Raw genomic sequence first — 15,442 nt, forward strand, 5'->3', positions numbered from 1 at the left:
AGGCAGGCAGAAAGTCAGGCAGGCAGGAAGGCAGGCAGAAAGTCAGGCAGGATGCCAGGCAGGAAGGCAGGAACTCAGGAAGGAAGTCCGGAAGGAAGTCAGGAAGTCAGGAAGTCAGGAAGTCAGGAAGTCAGGAAGTAAGGAAGGGAGGGAGGGAGGGAGGGAGGGAGGGAGGGAGGGAGGGAGGGAGGGAGGGAGGGAGGGAGGGAGGGAGGGAGGGAGGGAGGGAGGAAGGGAGGAAGGGAGGAAGGGAGGAAGGGAGGAAGGGAGGAAGGGAGAAAGGAAAGAAGGCAGGAAAGCAGGCAAAAAGGATGGCAGGAAGGAAGGAAGGCAGGCCGGCAGGAAGGAGGCAGGAAGGACAGAAGACAGGAAGGGAGGCAGACAGGAAGGTAGGCAGGAATGCCTGCAGGCAGTCAGGAAGGCAGGAAGGCCGGCCGGAAGGCAGGCATGTAGGAAAGAATTCAGGAAAAGAGGAACAAAGGCAGGCAGGCACGCAGTCAGGCAGGGAAAAAAGAAGGCAGGAATGAAGCAAGGATGGAAGGAAGTTAGGCAGGCAGGAAGACAGGCAGGCAGGCAGGAATGCAGGCAGGAAGGCGGGCAGGAGGGCAGAATGAAAGGAAGGCAGGCAGGCAGGAAGGCGGGCAGGAGGGCAGAAAGAAAGGAAGGCACGCAGGCAGGAAGTCAGGCAGGCAGGCAGGAAGGCAGGAAGTCAGGCAGGATGTCAGGCAGAACGGAAGGAAGTCAGACAGGAAGTCAGGCAGGAAGGAAGTCAGGAAGGAAGTCAGGAAGGAAGGAAGGGAGGGAGGGAGGGAGGGAGGGAGGGAGGGAGGGAGGGAGGGAGGGAGGGAGGGAGGGAGGGAGGGAGGGAGGGAGGGAGGGAGGGAGGGAGGGAGGAAGGGAGGAAGGGAGGAAGGGAGGAAGGGAGGAAGGGTGGAAGGGAGGAAGGAAAGAAGGCAGGAAGGCAGGGAAAAGGATGGCAGGAAGGAAGGAAGGAAGACCGGCAGGAAAGAGGCAGGAAGGACAGAAGACAGGAAGGGAGGCAGACAGGAAGGTAGGCAGGAATGCCTGCAGGCAGTCAGGAAGGCAGGAAGGCCGGCCGGAAGGCAGGCATGCAGGAAAGAACTCAGGAAGACAGGAACAAAGGCAGGCAGGCACGCAGTCAGGCAGGGAAAAAAGAAGGCAAGAATGAAGCAAGGATGGAAGGAAGGTAGGCAGGCAGGAAGGCAGGCAGGCAGGCAGGAATGCAGGCAGGAAGGCGGGCAGGAGGGCAGAAAGAAAGGAAGGCAGGCAGGCAGGAAGTCAGGCAGGCAGGCAGGAAGGAAGGAAGGAAGGAAGGAAGGAAGGAAGGAAGGAAGGAAGGAAGGAAGGATAGAAGGAAGGAAGGAAGGAAGGAAGGAAGGAAGGAAGGAAGGAAGGAAGGAAGGAAGGAAGGAAGGAAGGAAGGAAGGAAGGAAGGAAGGAAGGAAGGAAGGAAGGAAGGAAGGAAGGAAGGAAGGAAGGAAGGAAGGAAGGAAGGAAGGAAGGAAAACAGGAAGGCAGGAAGGCAGGAAAGAACTCAGGAAGACAGGAACAAAGGCAGGCAGGCACGCAGTCAGGACGGGAAAAAAGAAGGCAGGAATGAAGCAAGGATGGAAGGAAGGTAGGCAGTTGGGAAGACAGGCAGGCAGGCAGGAAGGCAGGCAGGGAGGCAGGCAGGCAAGAGGGCAGGCAGGCAGGTAGGAAGAAAGGCAGACAGGAAAGCAGGCAGGAAAACAGACAGGAGGTACGGAAGGCAGGCACGAAGGAAGGCAGGTAGGGAGGCAAGAAGGGAGGGAGGGAGGGAGGGAGGGAGGGAGGGAGGGAGGGAGGGAGGGAGGGAGGGAGGGAGGGAGGGAGGGAGGGAGGAAGGGAGGAAGGGAGGAAGGGAGGAAGGGAGGAAGGGAGGAAGGGAGGAAGGGAGGAAGGGAGGAAGGAAAGGAGGCAGGAAGGAGGCAGGAAGGACTGAAGACAGGAAGGGAGGCAGACAGGAAGGCATGCAGGAATGCCTGCAGGCAGTCAGGAAGGCAGGAAGGCCAGCCGGAAGGCAGGCATGCAGGAAAGAAGTCAGGAAGACAGGAACAAAGGCAGTCAGGCACGCAGTCAGGCAGGGAAAAAAGAGGGCAGGAATGAAGCAAGGATGGAAGGAACGTAGGCAGGCAGGAAGGCAGCCAGGCAGGCAGGAATGCAGGCAGGAAGGCGGGCATGAGGGCAGAAAGAAAGGAAGGCAGGCAGGCAGAAAGTCAGGCAGGCAGGAAGGCAGGCAGAAAGTCAGGCAGGATGCCAGGCAGGAAGGCAGGAACTCAGGAAGGAAGTCCGGAAGGAAGTCAGGAAGTCAGGAAGTCAGGAAGTCAGGAAGTCAGGAAGTAAGGAAGGGAGGGAGGGAGGGAGGGAGGGAGGGAGGGAGGGAGGGAGGGAGGGAGGGAGGGAGGAAGGGAGGAAGGGAGGAAGGGAGGAAGGGAGGAAGGGAGGAAGGGAGAAAGGAAAGAAGGCAGGAAAGCAGGCAAAAAGGATGGCAGGAAGGAAGGAAGGCAGGCCGGCAGGAAGGAGGCAGGAAGGACAGAAGACAGGAAGGGAGGCAGACAGGAAGGTAGGCAGGAATGCCTGCAGGCAGTCAGGAAGGCAGGAAGGCCGGCCGGAAGGCAGGCATGTAGGAAAGAATTCAGGAAAAGAGGAACAAAGGCAGGCAGGCACGCAGTCAGGCAGGGAAAAAAGAAGGCAGGAATGAAGCAAGGATGGAAGGAAGTTAGGCAGGCAGGAAGACAGGCAGGCAGGCAGGAATGCAGGCAGGAAGGCGGGCAGGAGGGCAGAATGAAAGGAAGGCAGGCAGGCAGGAAGGCGGGCAGGAGGGCAGAAAGAAAGGAAGGCACGCAGGCAGGAAGTCAGGCAGGCAGGTAGGAAGGCAGGAAGTCAGGCAGGATGTCAGGCAGAACGGAAGGAAGTAAGACAGGAAGTCAGGCAGGAAGGAAGTCAGGAAGGAAGTCAGGAAGGAAGGAAGGGAGGGAGGGAGGGAGGGAGGGAGGGAGGGAGGGAGGGAGGGAGGGAGGGAGGGAGGGAGGGAGGAAGGGAGGAAGGGAGGAAGGGAGGAAGGGAGGAAGGGAGGAAGGGTGGAAGGGAGGAAGGCAGGAAGGCAGGGAAAAGGATGGCAGGAAGGAAGGAAGGAAGACCGGCAGGAAAGAGGCAGGAAGGACAGAAGACAGGAAGGGAGGCAGACAGGAAGGTAGGCAGGAATGCCTGCAGGCAGTCAGGAAGGCAGGAAGGCCGGCCGGAAGGCAGGCATGCAGGAAAGAACTCAGGAAGACAGGAACAAAGGCAGTCAGGCACGCAGTCAGGCAGGGAAAAAAGAAGGCAAGAATGAAGCAAGGATGGAAGGAAGGTAGGCAGGCAGGAAGGCAGGCAGGCAGGCAGGAATGCAGGCAGGAAGGCGGGCAGGAGGGCAGAAAGAAAGGAAGGCAGGCAGGCAGGAAGTCAGGAAGTCAGGAAGGAAGGAAGGAAGGAAGGAAGGAAGGAAGGAAGGAAGGAAGGAAGGAAGGAAGGAAGAAAGGAAGGAAGGAAGGAAGGAAGGAAGGAAGGAAGGAAGGAAGGAAGGAAGGAAGGAAGGAAGGAAGGAAGGAAGGAAGGAAGGAAGGAAGGAAGGAAGGAAGGAAGGAAGGAAGGAAGGAAGGAAGGAAGGAAGGAAAGGAAGGAAAGGAAGGCAGGAAGGAAGGCAGACAGGACGGTAGGCAGGAATGTCTGCAGGCAGTCAGGAAGGCAGGAAGGCCGGCCGGAAGGCAGGCATGCAGGAAAGAACTCAGGAAGACAGGCACAAAGGCAGGCAGGCACGCAGTCAGGACGGGAAAAAAGAAGGCAGGAATGAAGCAAGGATGGAAGGAAGATAGGCAGGCAGGAAGGCAGGCAGGCAAGCAGGAATGCAGGTAGGAAGGCGGGCAGGAGAGCAGAAAGAAAGGAAGGCAGCTAGGAAGGAAGGAAGGCAGGAAGGCAGGAAGGCAGGAAGGCAGGAAGGCAGGAAGGAAGGCAGGAAGGAAGGCAGGAAGGAAGGCAGGCAGGAAGGCAGGAAGGCAGGAAGGCAGGAAGGAAGGCAGGAAAACAGGAAGGCAGGAAGGCAGGAAAGAACTCAGGAAGACAGGAACAAAGGCAGGCAGGCACGCAGTCAGGAAGGGAAAAAAGAAGGCAGGAATGAAGCAAGGAAGGAAGGAAGGTAGGCAGTTGGGAAGACAGGCAGGCAGGCAGGAAGGCAGGCACGAAGGAAGGCAGGCAAGAAGGAAGGCAGGTAGGGAGGCAAGAAGGGAGGGAGGGAGGGAGGGAGGGAGGGAGGGAGGGAGGGAGGGAGGGAGGGAGGGAGGGAGGGAGGGAGGGAGGGAGGGAGGAAGGGAGGAAGGGAGGAAGGGAGGAAGGGAGGAAGGGAGGAAGGGAGGAAGGGAGAAAGGAAAGAAGGCAGGAAAGCAGGCAAAAAGGATGGCAGGAAGGAAGGAAGGCAGGCCGGCAGGAAGGAGGCAGGAAGGACAGAAGACAGGAAGGGAGGCAGACAGGAAGGTAGGCAGGAATGCCTGCAGGCAGTCAGGAAGGCAGGAAGGCCGGCTGGAAGGCAGGCATGTAGGAAAGAAGTCAGGAAGAGAGGAACAAAGGCAGGCAGGCACGCAGTCAGGCAGGGAAAAAAGAAGGCAGGAATGAAGCAAGGATGGAAGGAAGGTAGGCAGGCAGGAAGACAGGCAGGCAGGCAGGAATGCAGGCAGGAAGGCGGGCAGGAGGGCAGAATGAAAGGAAGGCAGGCAGGCAGGAAGGCGGGCAGGGGAGGGCAGAAAGAAAGGAAGGAACGCAGGCAGGAAGTCAGGCAGGCAGGCAGGAAGGCAGGAAGTCAGGCAGGATGTCAGGCAGAACGGCAGGAAGTCAGACAGGAAGTCAGGCAGGAAGGAAGTCAGGAAGGAAGTCGGGAAGGAAGGGAGGGAGGGAGGGAGGGAGGGAGGGAGGGAGGGAGGGAGGGAGGGAGGGAGGGAGGGAGGGAGGAAGGGAGGAAGGGAGGAAGGGAGGAAGGGAGGAAGGGAGGAAGGGAGAAAGGAAAGAAGGCAGGAAAGGAGGCAAAAAGGATGGCAGGAAGGAAGGAAGGCAGGCCGGCAGGAAGGAGGCAGGAAGGACAGAAGACAGGAAGGGAGGCAGACAGGAAGGTAGGCAGGAATGCCTGCAGGCAGTCAGGAAGGCAGGAAGGCCGGCCGGAAGGCAGGCATGTAGGAAAGAAGTCAGGAAGAGAGGAACAAAGGCAGGCAGGCACGCAGTCAGGCAGGGAAAAAAGAAGGCAGGAATGAAGCAAGGATGGAAGGAAGGTAGGCAGGCAGGAAGACAGGCAGGCAGGCAGGCAGGCAGAAAGTCAGGCAGGATGCCAGGCAGGAAGGGAGGAAGGGAGGAAGGAAGGAAGGAAGGAAGGAAGGAAGGAAGGAAGGAAGGAAGGAAGGAAGGAAGGAAGGAAGGAAGGAAGGAAGGAAGGAAGGAAGGAAGGAAGGAAGGAAGGAAGGAAGGAAGGAAGGAAGGAAGGAAGGAAGGAAGGAAGGAAGGAAGGAAGTCAGGAAGGAAGGAAGTCAGGAAGGAAGGAAGGAAGGAAGGAAGGAAAGAAGAAAGTCAGGAAGTCAGGAAGTCAGGAAGTCAGGAAGGAAGGAAGGAAGGAAGGAAGGAAGGAAGGAAGGAAGGAAGGAAGGAAGGAAGGAAGGAAGGAAGGAAGGAAGTCAGGAAGGAAGTCAGGAAGGAAGGAAGGAAGGAAGGAAGGAAGGAAGGAAGGAAGGAAGGAAGGAAGGAAGTCAGGAAGGAAGGAAGGAAGGAAGGAAGGAAGGAAGTCAGGAAGGAAGGAAGTCAGGAAGGAAGGAAGTCACAAGGAAGTCAGGAAGAAAGGAAGTCAGGAAGGAAGTCAGGAAGGAAGGAAGGAAGGAAGGAAGGAAGGAAGGAAGGAAGGAAGGAAGGAAGGAAGGAAGGAAGGAAGGAAGGAAGGAAGGAAGGAAGGAAGGAAGGAAGGAAGGAAGGAAGGAAGGAAGGAAGGAAGGGAGGGAGGGAGGGAGGGAGGGAGGGAGGAAGGAAGGAAGGCAGGAAGGCAGGCAAAAGGATGGCAGGAAGGAAGGAAGGAATGCCGGCAGGAAGGAGGCAGGAAGGACAGAAGACAGGAAGGGAGGCAGACAGGAAGGTAGGCAGGAATGCCCGCAGGCAGTCAGGAAGGCAGGAAGGCCGGCCGGAAGGCAGGCATGCAGGAAAGAACTCAGGAACACAGGAACAAAGGCAGGCAGGCACGCAGTTAGGCAGGGAAAAAAGAAGGCAGGAATGAAGCAAGGATGGAAGGAAGGTAGGCAGGCAGGAAGACAGGCAAGCAGGCAGGAATGCAGGCAGGAAGGCGGGCAGGAGGGCAGAATGAAAGGAAGGCAGGCAGGCAGGAAGTCAGGAAGGAAGGAAGGCAGGAAGGCAGGCAGGAAGGAAGGAAGGAAGGAAGGAAGGAAGGAAGGAAGGAAGGAAGGAAGGAAGGAAGGAAGGAAGGAAGGAAGGAAGGAAGGAAGGAAGGAAGGAAGGAAGGAAGGAAGGAAGGAAGGAAGGAAGGATGGAAGACGGGAAGAACGGCAGACAGGAAGGTAGGCAGGAATGCATGCAGGCAGTCAGGAAGGCAGGAAGGCCGGCCGGAAGGCAGGCATCCAGGAAAGAATTCAGGAAGACAGGAACAAAGGCAGGCAGGCACGCAGTCAGGCAGGGAAAAAAGAAGGCAGGAATGAAGCAAGGATGGAAGGAAGGTAGGCAGGCAGGAAGGCAGGCAGGCACGCAGGAATGCAGGCAGGCAGGCAGGCAGGAAGGAAGGCAGGAAGGCAGGAAGGCAGGAATGAAGGCAGGAAGGAAGGAAGGCAGGAAGGAAAGGAAGGCAGGAAGGAAGGCAGACAGGACAATAGGCAGGAATGTCTGCAGGCAGTCAGGAAGGCAGGAAGGCCGGCTGGAAGGCAGGCATGCAGGAAAGAAGTCAGGAAGACAGGAACAAAGGCAGGCAGGCAAGCAGTCAGGCAGGGAAAAAAGAAGGAAGGAACGAAGCAAGGATGGAAGGAAGGTAGGCAGGCAGGAAGACAGGCAAGCAGGCAGGAATGCAGGCAGGAAGGCGGGCAGGAGGGCAGAATGAAAGGAAGTCAGGCAGGAAGGAAAGGAAGGCAGGAAGGAAGGCAGGCAGGAAGGCAGGAAGGCAGGAAGGCAGGCAGGAAGGCAGGCAGGAAGGCAGGCAGGAAGGCAGGAAGGCAGGAAGGCAGGAGGGAAGGCGGGAAGGCGGGAAGGAAGGAAGGAAGGGAGGGAGGGAGGGATGAAGGGAGGAAGGGAGGAAGGAAGGAAGGAAGGAAGGAAGGAAGGAAGGAAGGAAGGAAGGAAGGAAGGAAGGAAGGAAGGAAGGAAGGAAGGAAGGAAGGAAGGAAGGAAGGAAGGAAGGAAGGAAGGAAGGAAGGAAGGAAGGAAGGAAGGAAGGAAGGAAGGAAGGAAGGAAGGAAGGAAGGCAAAAGGATGGCAGGAAGGAAGGAAGGAAGGCCGGCAGGAAGGAGGCAGGAAGTACAGAAGACAGGAAGGGAGGCAGACAGGAAGGTAGGCAGGAATGCCTGCAGGCAGTCAGGAAGGCAGGAAGGCCGGCCGGAAGGCAGGCATGCAGGAAAGAACTCAGGAAGACAGGAACAAAGGCAGTCAGGCACGCAGTCAGGCAGGGAAAAAAGAGGGCAGGAATGAAGCAAGGATAGAAGGAAGGTAGGCAGGCAGAAAGGCAGCCAGGCAGGCAGGAATGCAGGCAGGAAGGCGGGCATGACGGCAGAAAGAAAGGAAGGCAGGCAGGCAGGAAGTCAGGCAGGCAGGAAGGCAGGCAGAAAGTCAGGCAGGATGCCAGGAAGGGAGGGAGGGAGGGAGGGAGGGAGGGAGGGAGGGAGGGAGGGAGGGAGGGAGGGAGGGAGGGAGGGAGGGAGGGAGGGAGGGAGGGAGGGAGGGGGGAAGGGAGGAAGGAAGTCAGGAAGGAAGGAAGGAAGGAAGGAAGGAAGTCAGGAAGGAAGGAAGTCAGGAAGGAAGGAAGTCACAAGGAAGTCAGGAAGAAAGGAAGTCAGGAAGGAAGTCAGGAAGAAAGGAAGGAAGGAAGGAAGGAAGGAAGGAAGGAAGGAAGGAAGGAAGGAAGGAAGGAAGGAAGGAAGGAAGGAAGGAAGGAAGGAAGGAAGGAAGGAAGGAAGGAAGGAAGGAAGGAAGGAAGGAAGGAAGGAAGGAAGGAAGGAAGGAAGGAAGGAAGGAAGGAAGGAAGGAAGGAAGGAAGGAAGGAAGGAAGGAAGGAAGGAAGGAAGGAAGGAAGGAAGGAAGGAAGGAAGTCAGGAAGGAAGGAAGTCAGGAAGGAAGGAAGGAAGGAAGGAAGGAAAGAAGAAAGTCAGGAAGTCAGGAAGTCAGGAAGTCAGGAAGGAAGGAAGGAAGGAAGGAAGGAAGGAAGGAAGGAAGGAAGTCAGGAAGGAAGGAAGGAAGGAAGGAAGGAAGGAAGGAAGGAAGGAAGGAAGGAAGGAAGGAAGTCAGGAAGGAAGGAAGGAAGGAAGGAAGGAAGGAAGTCAGGAAGGAAGGAAGTCAGGAAGGAAGGAAGTCACAAGGAAGTCAGGAAGAAAGGAAGTCAGGAAGGAAGTCAGGAAGAAAGGAAGGAAGGAAGGAAGGAAGGAAGGAAGGAAGGAAGGAAGGAAGGAAGGAAGGAAGGAAGGAAGGAAGGAAGGAAGGAAGGAAGGAAGGAAGGAAGGAAGGAAGGAAGGAAGGAAGGGAGGGAGGGAGGGAGGGAGGGAGGGAGGAAGGAAGGAAGGCAGGAAGGCAGGCAAAAGGATGGCAGGAAGGAAGGAAGGAATGCCGGCAGGAAGGAGGCAGGAAGGACAGAAGACAGGAAGGGAGGCAGACAGGAAGGTAGGCAGGAATGCCCGCAGGCAGTCAGGAAGGCAGGAAGGCCGGCCGGAAGGCAGGCATGCAGGAAAGAACTCAGGAACACAGGAACAAAGGCAGGCAGGCACGCAGTTAGGCAGGGAAAAAAGAAGGCAGGAATGAAGCAAGGATGGAAGGAAGGTAGGCAGGCAGGAAGACAGGCAAGCAGGCAGGAATGCAGGCAGGAAGGCGGGCAGGAGGGCAGAATGAAAGGAAGGCAGGCAGGCAGGAAGTCAGGAAGGAAGGAAGGCAGGAAGGCAGGCAGGAAGGAAGGAAGGAAGGAAGGAAGGAAGGAAGGAAGGAAGGAAGGAAGGAAGGAAGGAAGGAAGGAAGGAAGGAAGGAAGGAAGGAAGGAAGGAAGGAAGGAAGGAAGGAAGGAAGGAAGGAAGGAAGGAAGGAAGGAAGGAAGGAAGGAAGGAAGGAAGGAAGGAAGGATGGAAGACGGGAAGAACGGCAGACAGGAAGGTAGGCAGGAATGCATGCAGGCAGTCAGGAAGGCAGGAAGGCCGGCCGGAAGGCAGGCATCCAGGAAAGAATTCAGGAAGACAGGAACAAAGGCAGGCAGGCACGCAGTCAGGCAGGGAAAAAAGAAGGCAGGAATGAAGCAAGGATGGAAGGAAGGTAGGCAGGCAGGAAGGCAGGCAGGCACGCAGGAATGCAGGCAGGCAGGCAGGCAGGAAGGAAGGCAGGAAGGCAGGAAGGCAGGAATGAAGGCAGGAAGGAAGGAAGGCAGGAAGGAAAGGAAGGCAGGAAGGAAGGCAGACAGGACAATAGGCAGGAATGTCTGCAGGCAGTCAGGAAGGCAGGAAGGCCGGCTGGAAGGCAGGCATGCAGGAAAGAAGTCTGGAAGACAGGAACAAAGGCAGGCAGGCAAGCAGTCAGGCAGGGAAAAAAGAAGGAAGGAACGAAGCAAGGATGGAAGGAAGGTAGGCAGGCAGGAAGACAGGCAAGCAGGCAGGAATGCAGGCAGGAAGGCGGGCAGGAGGGCAGAATGAAAGGAAGTCAGGCAGGAAGGAAAGGAAGGCAGGAAGGAAGGCAGGCAGGAAGGCAGGAAGGCAGGAAGGCAGGCAGGAAGGCAGGCAGGAAGGCAGGCAGGAAGGCAGGAAGGCAGGAAGGCAGGAGGGAAGGCGGGAAGGCGGGAAGGAGGGAAGGCAGGCAGGCAGGCAGGAAGGCAGGAAGGCAGGAAGGCAGGAAGGAAGGAAGGAAGGGAGGGAGGGAGGGATGAAGGGAGGAAGGGAGGAAGGAAGGAAGGAAGGAAGGAAGGAAGGAAGGAAGGAAGGAAGGAAGGAAGGAAGGAAGGAAGGAAGGAAGGAAGGAAGGAAGGAAGGAAGGAAGGAAGGAAGGAAGGAAGGAAGGAAGGAAGGAAGGAAGGAAGGAAGGAAGGAAGGAAGGAAGGAAGGAAGGAAGGAAGGCAAAAGGATGGCAGGAAGGAAGGAAGGAAGGCCGGCAGGAAGGAGGCAGGAAGTACAGAAGACAGGAAGGGAGGCAGACAGGAAGGTAGGCAGGAATGCCTGCAGGCAGTCAGGAAGGCAGGAAGGCCGGCCGGAAGGCAGGCATGCAGGAAAGAACTCAGGAAGACAGGAACAAAGGCAGTCAGGCACGCAGTCAGGCAGGGAAAAAAGAGGGCAGGAATGAAGCAAGGATAGAAGGAAGGTAGGCAGGCAGAAAGGCAGCCAGGCAGGCAGGAATGCAGGCAGGAAGGCGGGCATGACGGCAGAAAGAAAGGAAGGCAGGCAGGCAGGAAGTCAGGCAGGCAGGAAGGCAGGCAGAAAGTCAGGCAGGATGCCAGGAAGGGAGGGAGGGAGGGAGGGAGGGAGGGAGGGAGGGAGGGAGGGAGGGAGGGAGGGAGGGAGGGAGGGAGGGAGGGAGGGAGGGAGGGAGGGAGGGAGGGAGGGAGGGAGGGAGGGAGGGAGGGAGGAAGGGAGGAAGGGAGGAAGGGAGGAAGGGAGGAAGGGAGGAAGGAAAGAAGGCAGGAAAGCAGGCAAAAAGGATGGCAGGAAGGAAGGAAGGCAGGCCGGCAGGAAGGAGGCAGGAAGGACAGAAGACAGGAAGGGAGGCAGACAGGAAGGTAGGCAGGAATGCCTGCAGGCAGTCAGGAAGGCAGGAAGGCCGGCCGGAAGGCAGGCATATAGGAAAGAAGTCAGGAAGAGAGGAACAAAGGCAGGCAGGCCCGCAGTCAGGCAGGGAAAAAAGAAGGCAGGAATGAAGCAAGGATGGAAGGAAGGTAGGCAGGCAGGAAGACAGGCAGGCAGGCAGGCAGGCAGAAAGTCAGGCAGGATGCCAGGCAGGAAGGGAGGAAGGGAGGAAGGAAGGAAGGAAGGAAGGAAGGAAGGAAGGAAGGAAGGAAGGAAGGAAGGAAGGAAGGAAGGAAGGAAGGAAGGAAGGAAGGAAGGAAGGAAGGAAGGAAGGAAGGAAGGAAGGAAGGAAGGAAGGAAGGAAGGAAGGAAGGAAGTCAGGAACGAAGTCAGGAAGGAAGGAAGTCAGGAAGGAAGGAAGGAAGTCAGGAAGGAAGGAAGGAAGGAAGGAAGGAAGGAAGGAAGGAAGGAAGGAAGGAAGGAAGGAAGGAAGTCAGGAAGGAAGGAAGGAAGGAAGGAAGGAAGGAAGTCAGGAAGGAAGGAAGTCAGGAAGGAAGGAAGGAAGGAAGGAAGGAAGGAAGGTAGGAAGGAAGTCAGGAAGGAAGGAAGGAAGGAAGGAAGGAAGGAAGGAAGTCAGGAAGGAAGGAAGTCAGGAAGGAAGGAAGTCACAAGGAAGTCAGGAAGGAAGGAAGTCAGGAAGGAAGGAAGGAAGGAAGGAAGGAAGGAAGGAAGGAAGGAAGGAAGGAAGGAAGGAAGGAAGGAAGGAAGGAAGGAAGGAAGGAAGGAAGGAAGGAAGGAAGGAAGGAAGGAAGGAAGGAAGGAAGGAAAGAAGGAAGGAAGGAAGGAAGGAATAAGGGAGGGAGGGAGGGAGGGAGGAAGGAAGGAAGGAAGGCAGGCAAAAGGATGGCAGGAAGGAAGGAAGGAATGCCGGCAGGAAGGAGGCAGGAAGGACAGAAGACAGGAAGGGAGGCAGACAGGAAGGTAGGCAGGAATGCCCGCAGGCAGTCAGGAAGGCAGGAAGGCCGGCCGGAAGGCAGGCATGCAGGAAAGAACTCAGGAACACAGGAACAAAGGCAGGCAGGCACGCAGTTAGGCAGGGAAAAAAGAAGGCAGGAATGAAGCAAGGATGGAAGGAAGGTAGGCAGGCAGGAAGACAGGCAAGCAGGCAGGAATGCAGGCAGGAAGGCGGGCAGGAGGGCAGAATGGAAGGAAGGCAGGAAGTCAGGCAGGCAGGCAGGCAGGAAGGCAGGCAGAAAGGCAGGCAGGCAGGCAGGAAGGAAGGAAGGAAGGAAGGAAGGAAGGAAGGAAGGAAGGAAGGAAGGAAGGAAGGAAGGAAGGAAGGAAGGAAGGAAGGAAGGAAGGAAGGAAGGAAGTCAGGAAGGAAGTCAGGAACGAAGTCAGGAAGGAAGGAAGTCAGGAAGGAAGGAAGGAAGTCAGGAAGGAAGGAAGGAAGGAAGTCAGAAGTCAGGAAAGAAGAAAGTCAGGAAGTCAGGAAGTCAGGAAGTCAGGAGGAAGGAAGGAAGGAAGGAAGGAAGGAAGGAAGGAAGGAAGGAAGGAAGGAAGGAAGGAAGGTAGGAAGGAAGTCAGGAAGGAAGGAAGGAAGGAAGGAAGGAAGGAAGTCAGGAAGGAAGGAAGTCAGGAAGGAAGGAAGTCACAAGGAAGTCAGGAAGGAAGGAAGTCAGGAAGGAAGGAAGGAAGGAAGGAAGGAAGGAAGGAAGGAAGGAAGGAAGGGAAGGAAGGAAGGAAGGAAGGAAGGAAGGAAGGAAGGAAGGAAGGAAGGAAGGAAGGAAGGAAGGAAAGAAGGAAGGAAGGAAGGAAGGAAGGAATAAGGGAGGGAGGGAGGGAGGGAGGGAGGGAGGAAGGAAGGAAGGAAGGCAGGCAAAAGGATGGCAGAAGGAAGGAAGGAATGCCGGCAGGAAGGAGGCAGGAAGGACAGAAGACAGGAAGGGAGGCAGACAGGAAGGTAGGCAGGAATGCCCGCAGGCAGTCAGGAAGGCAGGAAGGCCGGCCGGAAGGCAGGCATGCAGGAAAGAAATCAGGAACACAGGAACAAAGGCAGGCAGGCACGCAGTTAGGCAGGGAAAAAAGAAGGCAGGAATGAAGCAAGGATGGAAGGAAGGTAGGCAGGCAGGAAGACAGGCAAGCAGGCAGGAATGCAGGCAGGAAGGCGGGCAGGAGGGCAGAATGGAAGGAAGGCAGGAAGTCAGGCAGGCAGGCAGGCAGGAAGGCAGGCAGAAAGGCAGGCAGGAAGGAAGGAAGGAAGGAAGGAAGGAAGGAAGGAAGGAAGGAAGGAAGGAAGGAAGGAAGGAAGGAAGGAAGGAAGGAAGGAAGGAAGGAAGGAAGGAAGGAAGGAAGGAAGGAAGGAAGGAAGGAAGGAAGGAAGGAAGGAAGTCAGGAAGGAAGGAAGTCACAAGGAAGTCAGGAAGGAAGGAAGTCAGGAAGGAAGTGAGGAAGTCAGGAAGGAAGGAAGGAAGGAAGGAAGGAAGGAAGGAGGGAGGGAGGGAGGGAGGGAGGGAGGGAGGGAGGGAGGAAGGAAGGAAGGAAGGCAGGCAAAAGGATGGCAGGAAGGAAGGAAGGAATGCCGGCAGGAAGGAGGCAGGAAGGACAGAAGACAGGAAGGGAGGCAGACAGGAAGGTAGGCAGGAATGCCCGCAGGCAGTCAGGAAGGCAGGAAGGCCGGCCGGAAGGCAGGCATGCAGGAAAGAACTCAGGAAGACAGGAACAAAGGCAGGCAGGCACGCAGTTAGGCAGGGAAAAAAGAAGGCAGGAATGAAGCAAGGATGGAAGGAAGGTAGGCAGGCAGGAAGACAGGCAAGCAGGCAGGAATGCAGGCAGGAAGGCGGGCAGGAGGGCAGAATGGAAGGAAGGCAGGAAGTCAGGCAGGCAGGCAGGCAGGAAGGCAGGCAGGAAGGCAGGAAGGAAGGAAGGAAGGAAGGAAGGAAGGAAGGAAGGAAGGAAGGAAGGAAGGAAGGAAGGAAGGAAGGAAGGAAGGAAGGAAGGAAGGAAGGAAGGAAGGAAGGAAGGAAGGAAGGAAGGAAGGAAGGAAGGAAGGAAGGAAGGAAGGAAGGAAGGAAGGAAGGAAGGAAGGAAGGAAGGAAGGAAGGAAGGAAGGAAGGAAGGAAGGAAGGAAGGAAGGAAGGAAGGAAGGAAGGAAGGAAGGAAGGAAGGAAGGAAGGAAGGAAGGAAGGAAGTCAGGAACGAAGTCAGGAAGGAAGGAAGTCAGGAAGGAAGGAAGGAAGTCAGGGAAGGAAGGAAGGAAGGAAGGAAGGAAGGAAGGAAGGAAGGAAGGAAGGAAGGAAGGAAGTCAGGAAGGAAGGAAGGAAGGAAGGAAGGAAGGAAGTCAGGAAGGAAGGAAGTCAGGAAGGAAGGAAGGAAGGAAGGAAGGAAGGAAGGTAGGAAGGAAGTCAGGAAGGAAGGAAGGAAGGAAGGAAGGAAGGAAGGAAGTCAGGAAGGAAGGAAGTCAGGAAGGAAGGAAGTCACAAGGAAGTCAGGAAGGAAGGAAGTCAGGAAGGAAGGAAGGAAGGAAGGAAGGAAGGAAGGAAGGAAGGAAGGAAGGAAGGAAGGAAGGAAGGAAGGAAGGAAGGAAGGAAGGAAGGAAGGAAGGAAGGAAGGAAGGAAGGAAAGAAGGAAGGAAGGAAGGAAGGAATAAGGGAGGGAGGGAGGGAGGGAGGAAGGAAGGAAGGAAGGCAGGCAAAAGGATGGCAGGAAGGAAGGAAGGAATGCCGGCAGGAAGGAGGCAGGAAGGACAGAAGACAGGAAGGGAGGCAGACAGGAAGGTAGGCAGGAATGCCCGCAGGCAGTCAGGAAGGCAGGAAGGCCGGCCGGAAGGCAGGCATGCAGGAAAGAACTCAGGAACACAGGAACAAAGGCAGGCAGGCACGCAGTTAGGCAGGGAAAAAAGAAGGCAGGAATGAAGCAAGGATGGAAGGAAGGTAGGCAGGCAGGAAGACAGGCAAGCAGGCAGGAATGCAGGCAGGAAGGCGGGCAGGAGGGCAGAATGGAAGGAAGGCAGGAAGTCAGGCAGGCAGGCAGGCAGGAAGGCAGGCAGAAAGGCAGGCAGGCAGGCAGGCAGGAAGGAAGGAAGGAAGGAAGGAAGGAAGGAAGGAAGGAAGGAAGGAAGGAAGGAAGGAAGGAAGGAAGGAAGGAAGGAAGGAAGGAAGGAAGGAAGGAAGGAAGTCAGGAAGGAAGTCAGGAACGAAGTCAGGAAGGAAGGAAGTCAGGAAGGAAGGAAGGAAGTCAGGAAGGAAGGAAGGAAGGAAGTCAGGAAAGAAGAAAGTCAGGAAGTCAGGAAGTCAGGAAGTCAGGAAGGAAGGAAGGAAGGAAGGAAGGAAGGAAGGAAGGAAGGAAGGAAGGAAGGAAGGAAGGAAGGAAGGAAGGAAGGTAGGAAGGAAGTCAGGAAGGAAGGAAGGAAGGAAGGAAGGAAGGAAGTCAGGAAGGAAGGA

This window comes from Poecile atricapillus, unplaced genomic scaffold (assembly GCF_030490865.1).
Source record: "Poecile atricapillus isolate bPoeAtr1 unplaced genomic scaffold, bPoeAtr1.hap1 scaffold_161, whole genome shotgun sequence".
In the NCBI taxonomy this organism is placed as follows: domain Eukaryota; kingdom Metazoa; phylum Chordata; class Aves; order Passeriformes; family Paridae; genus Poecile; species Poecile atricapillus.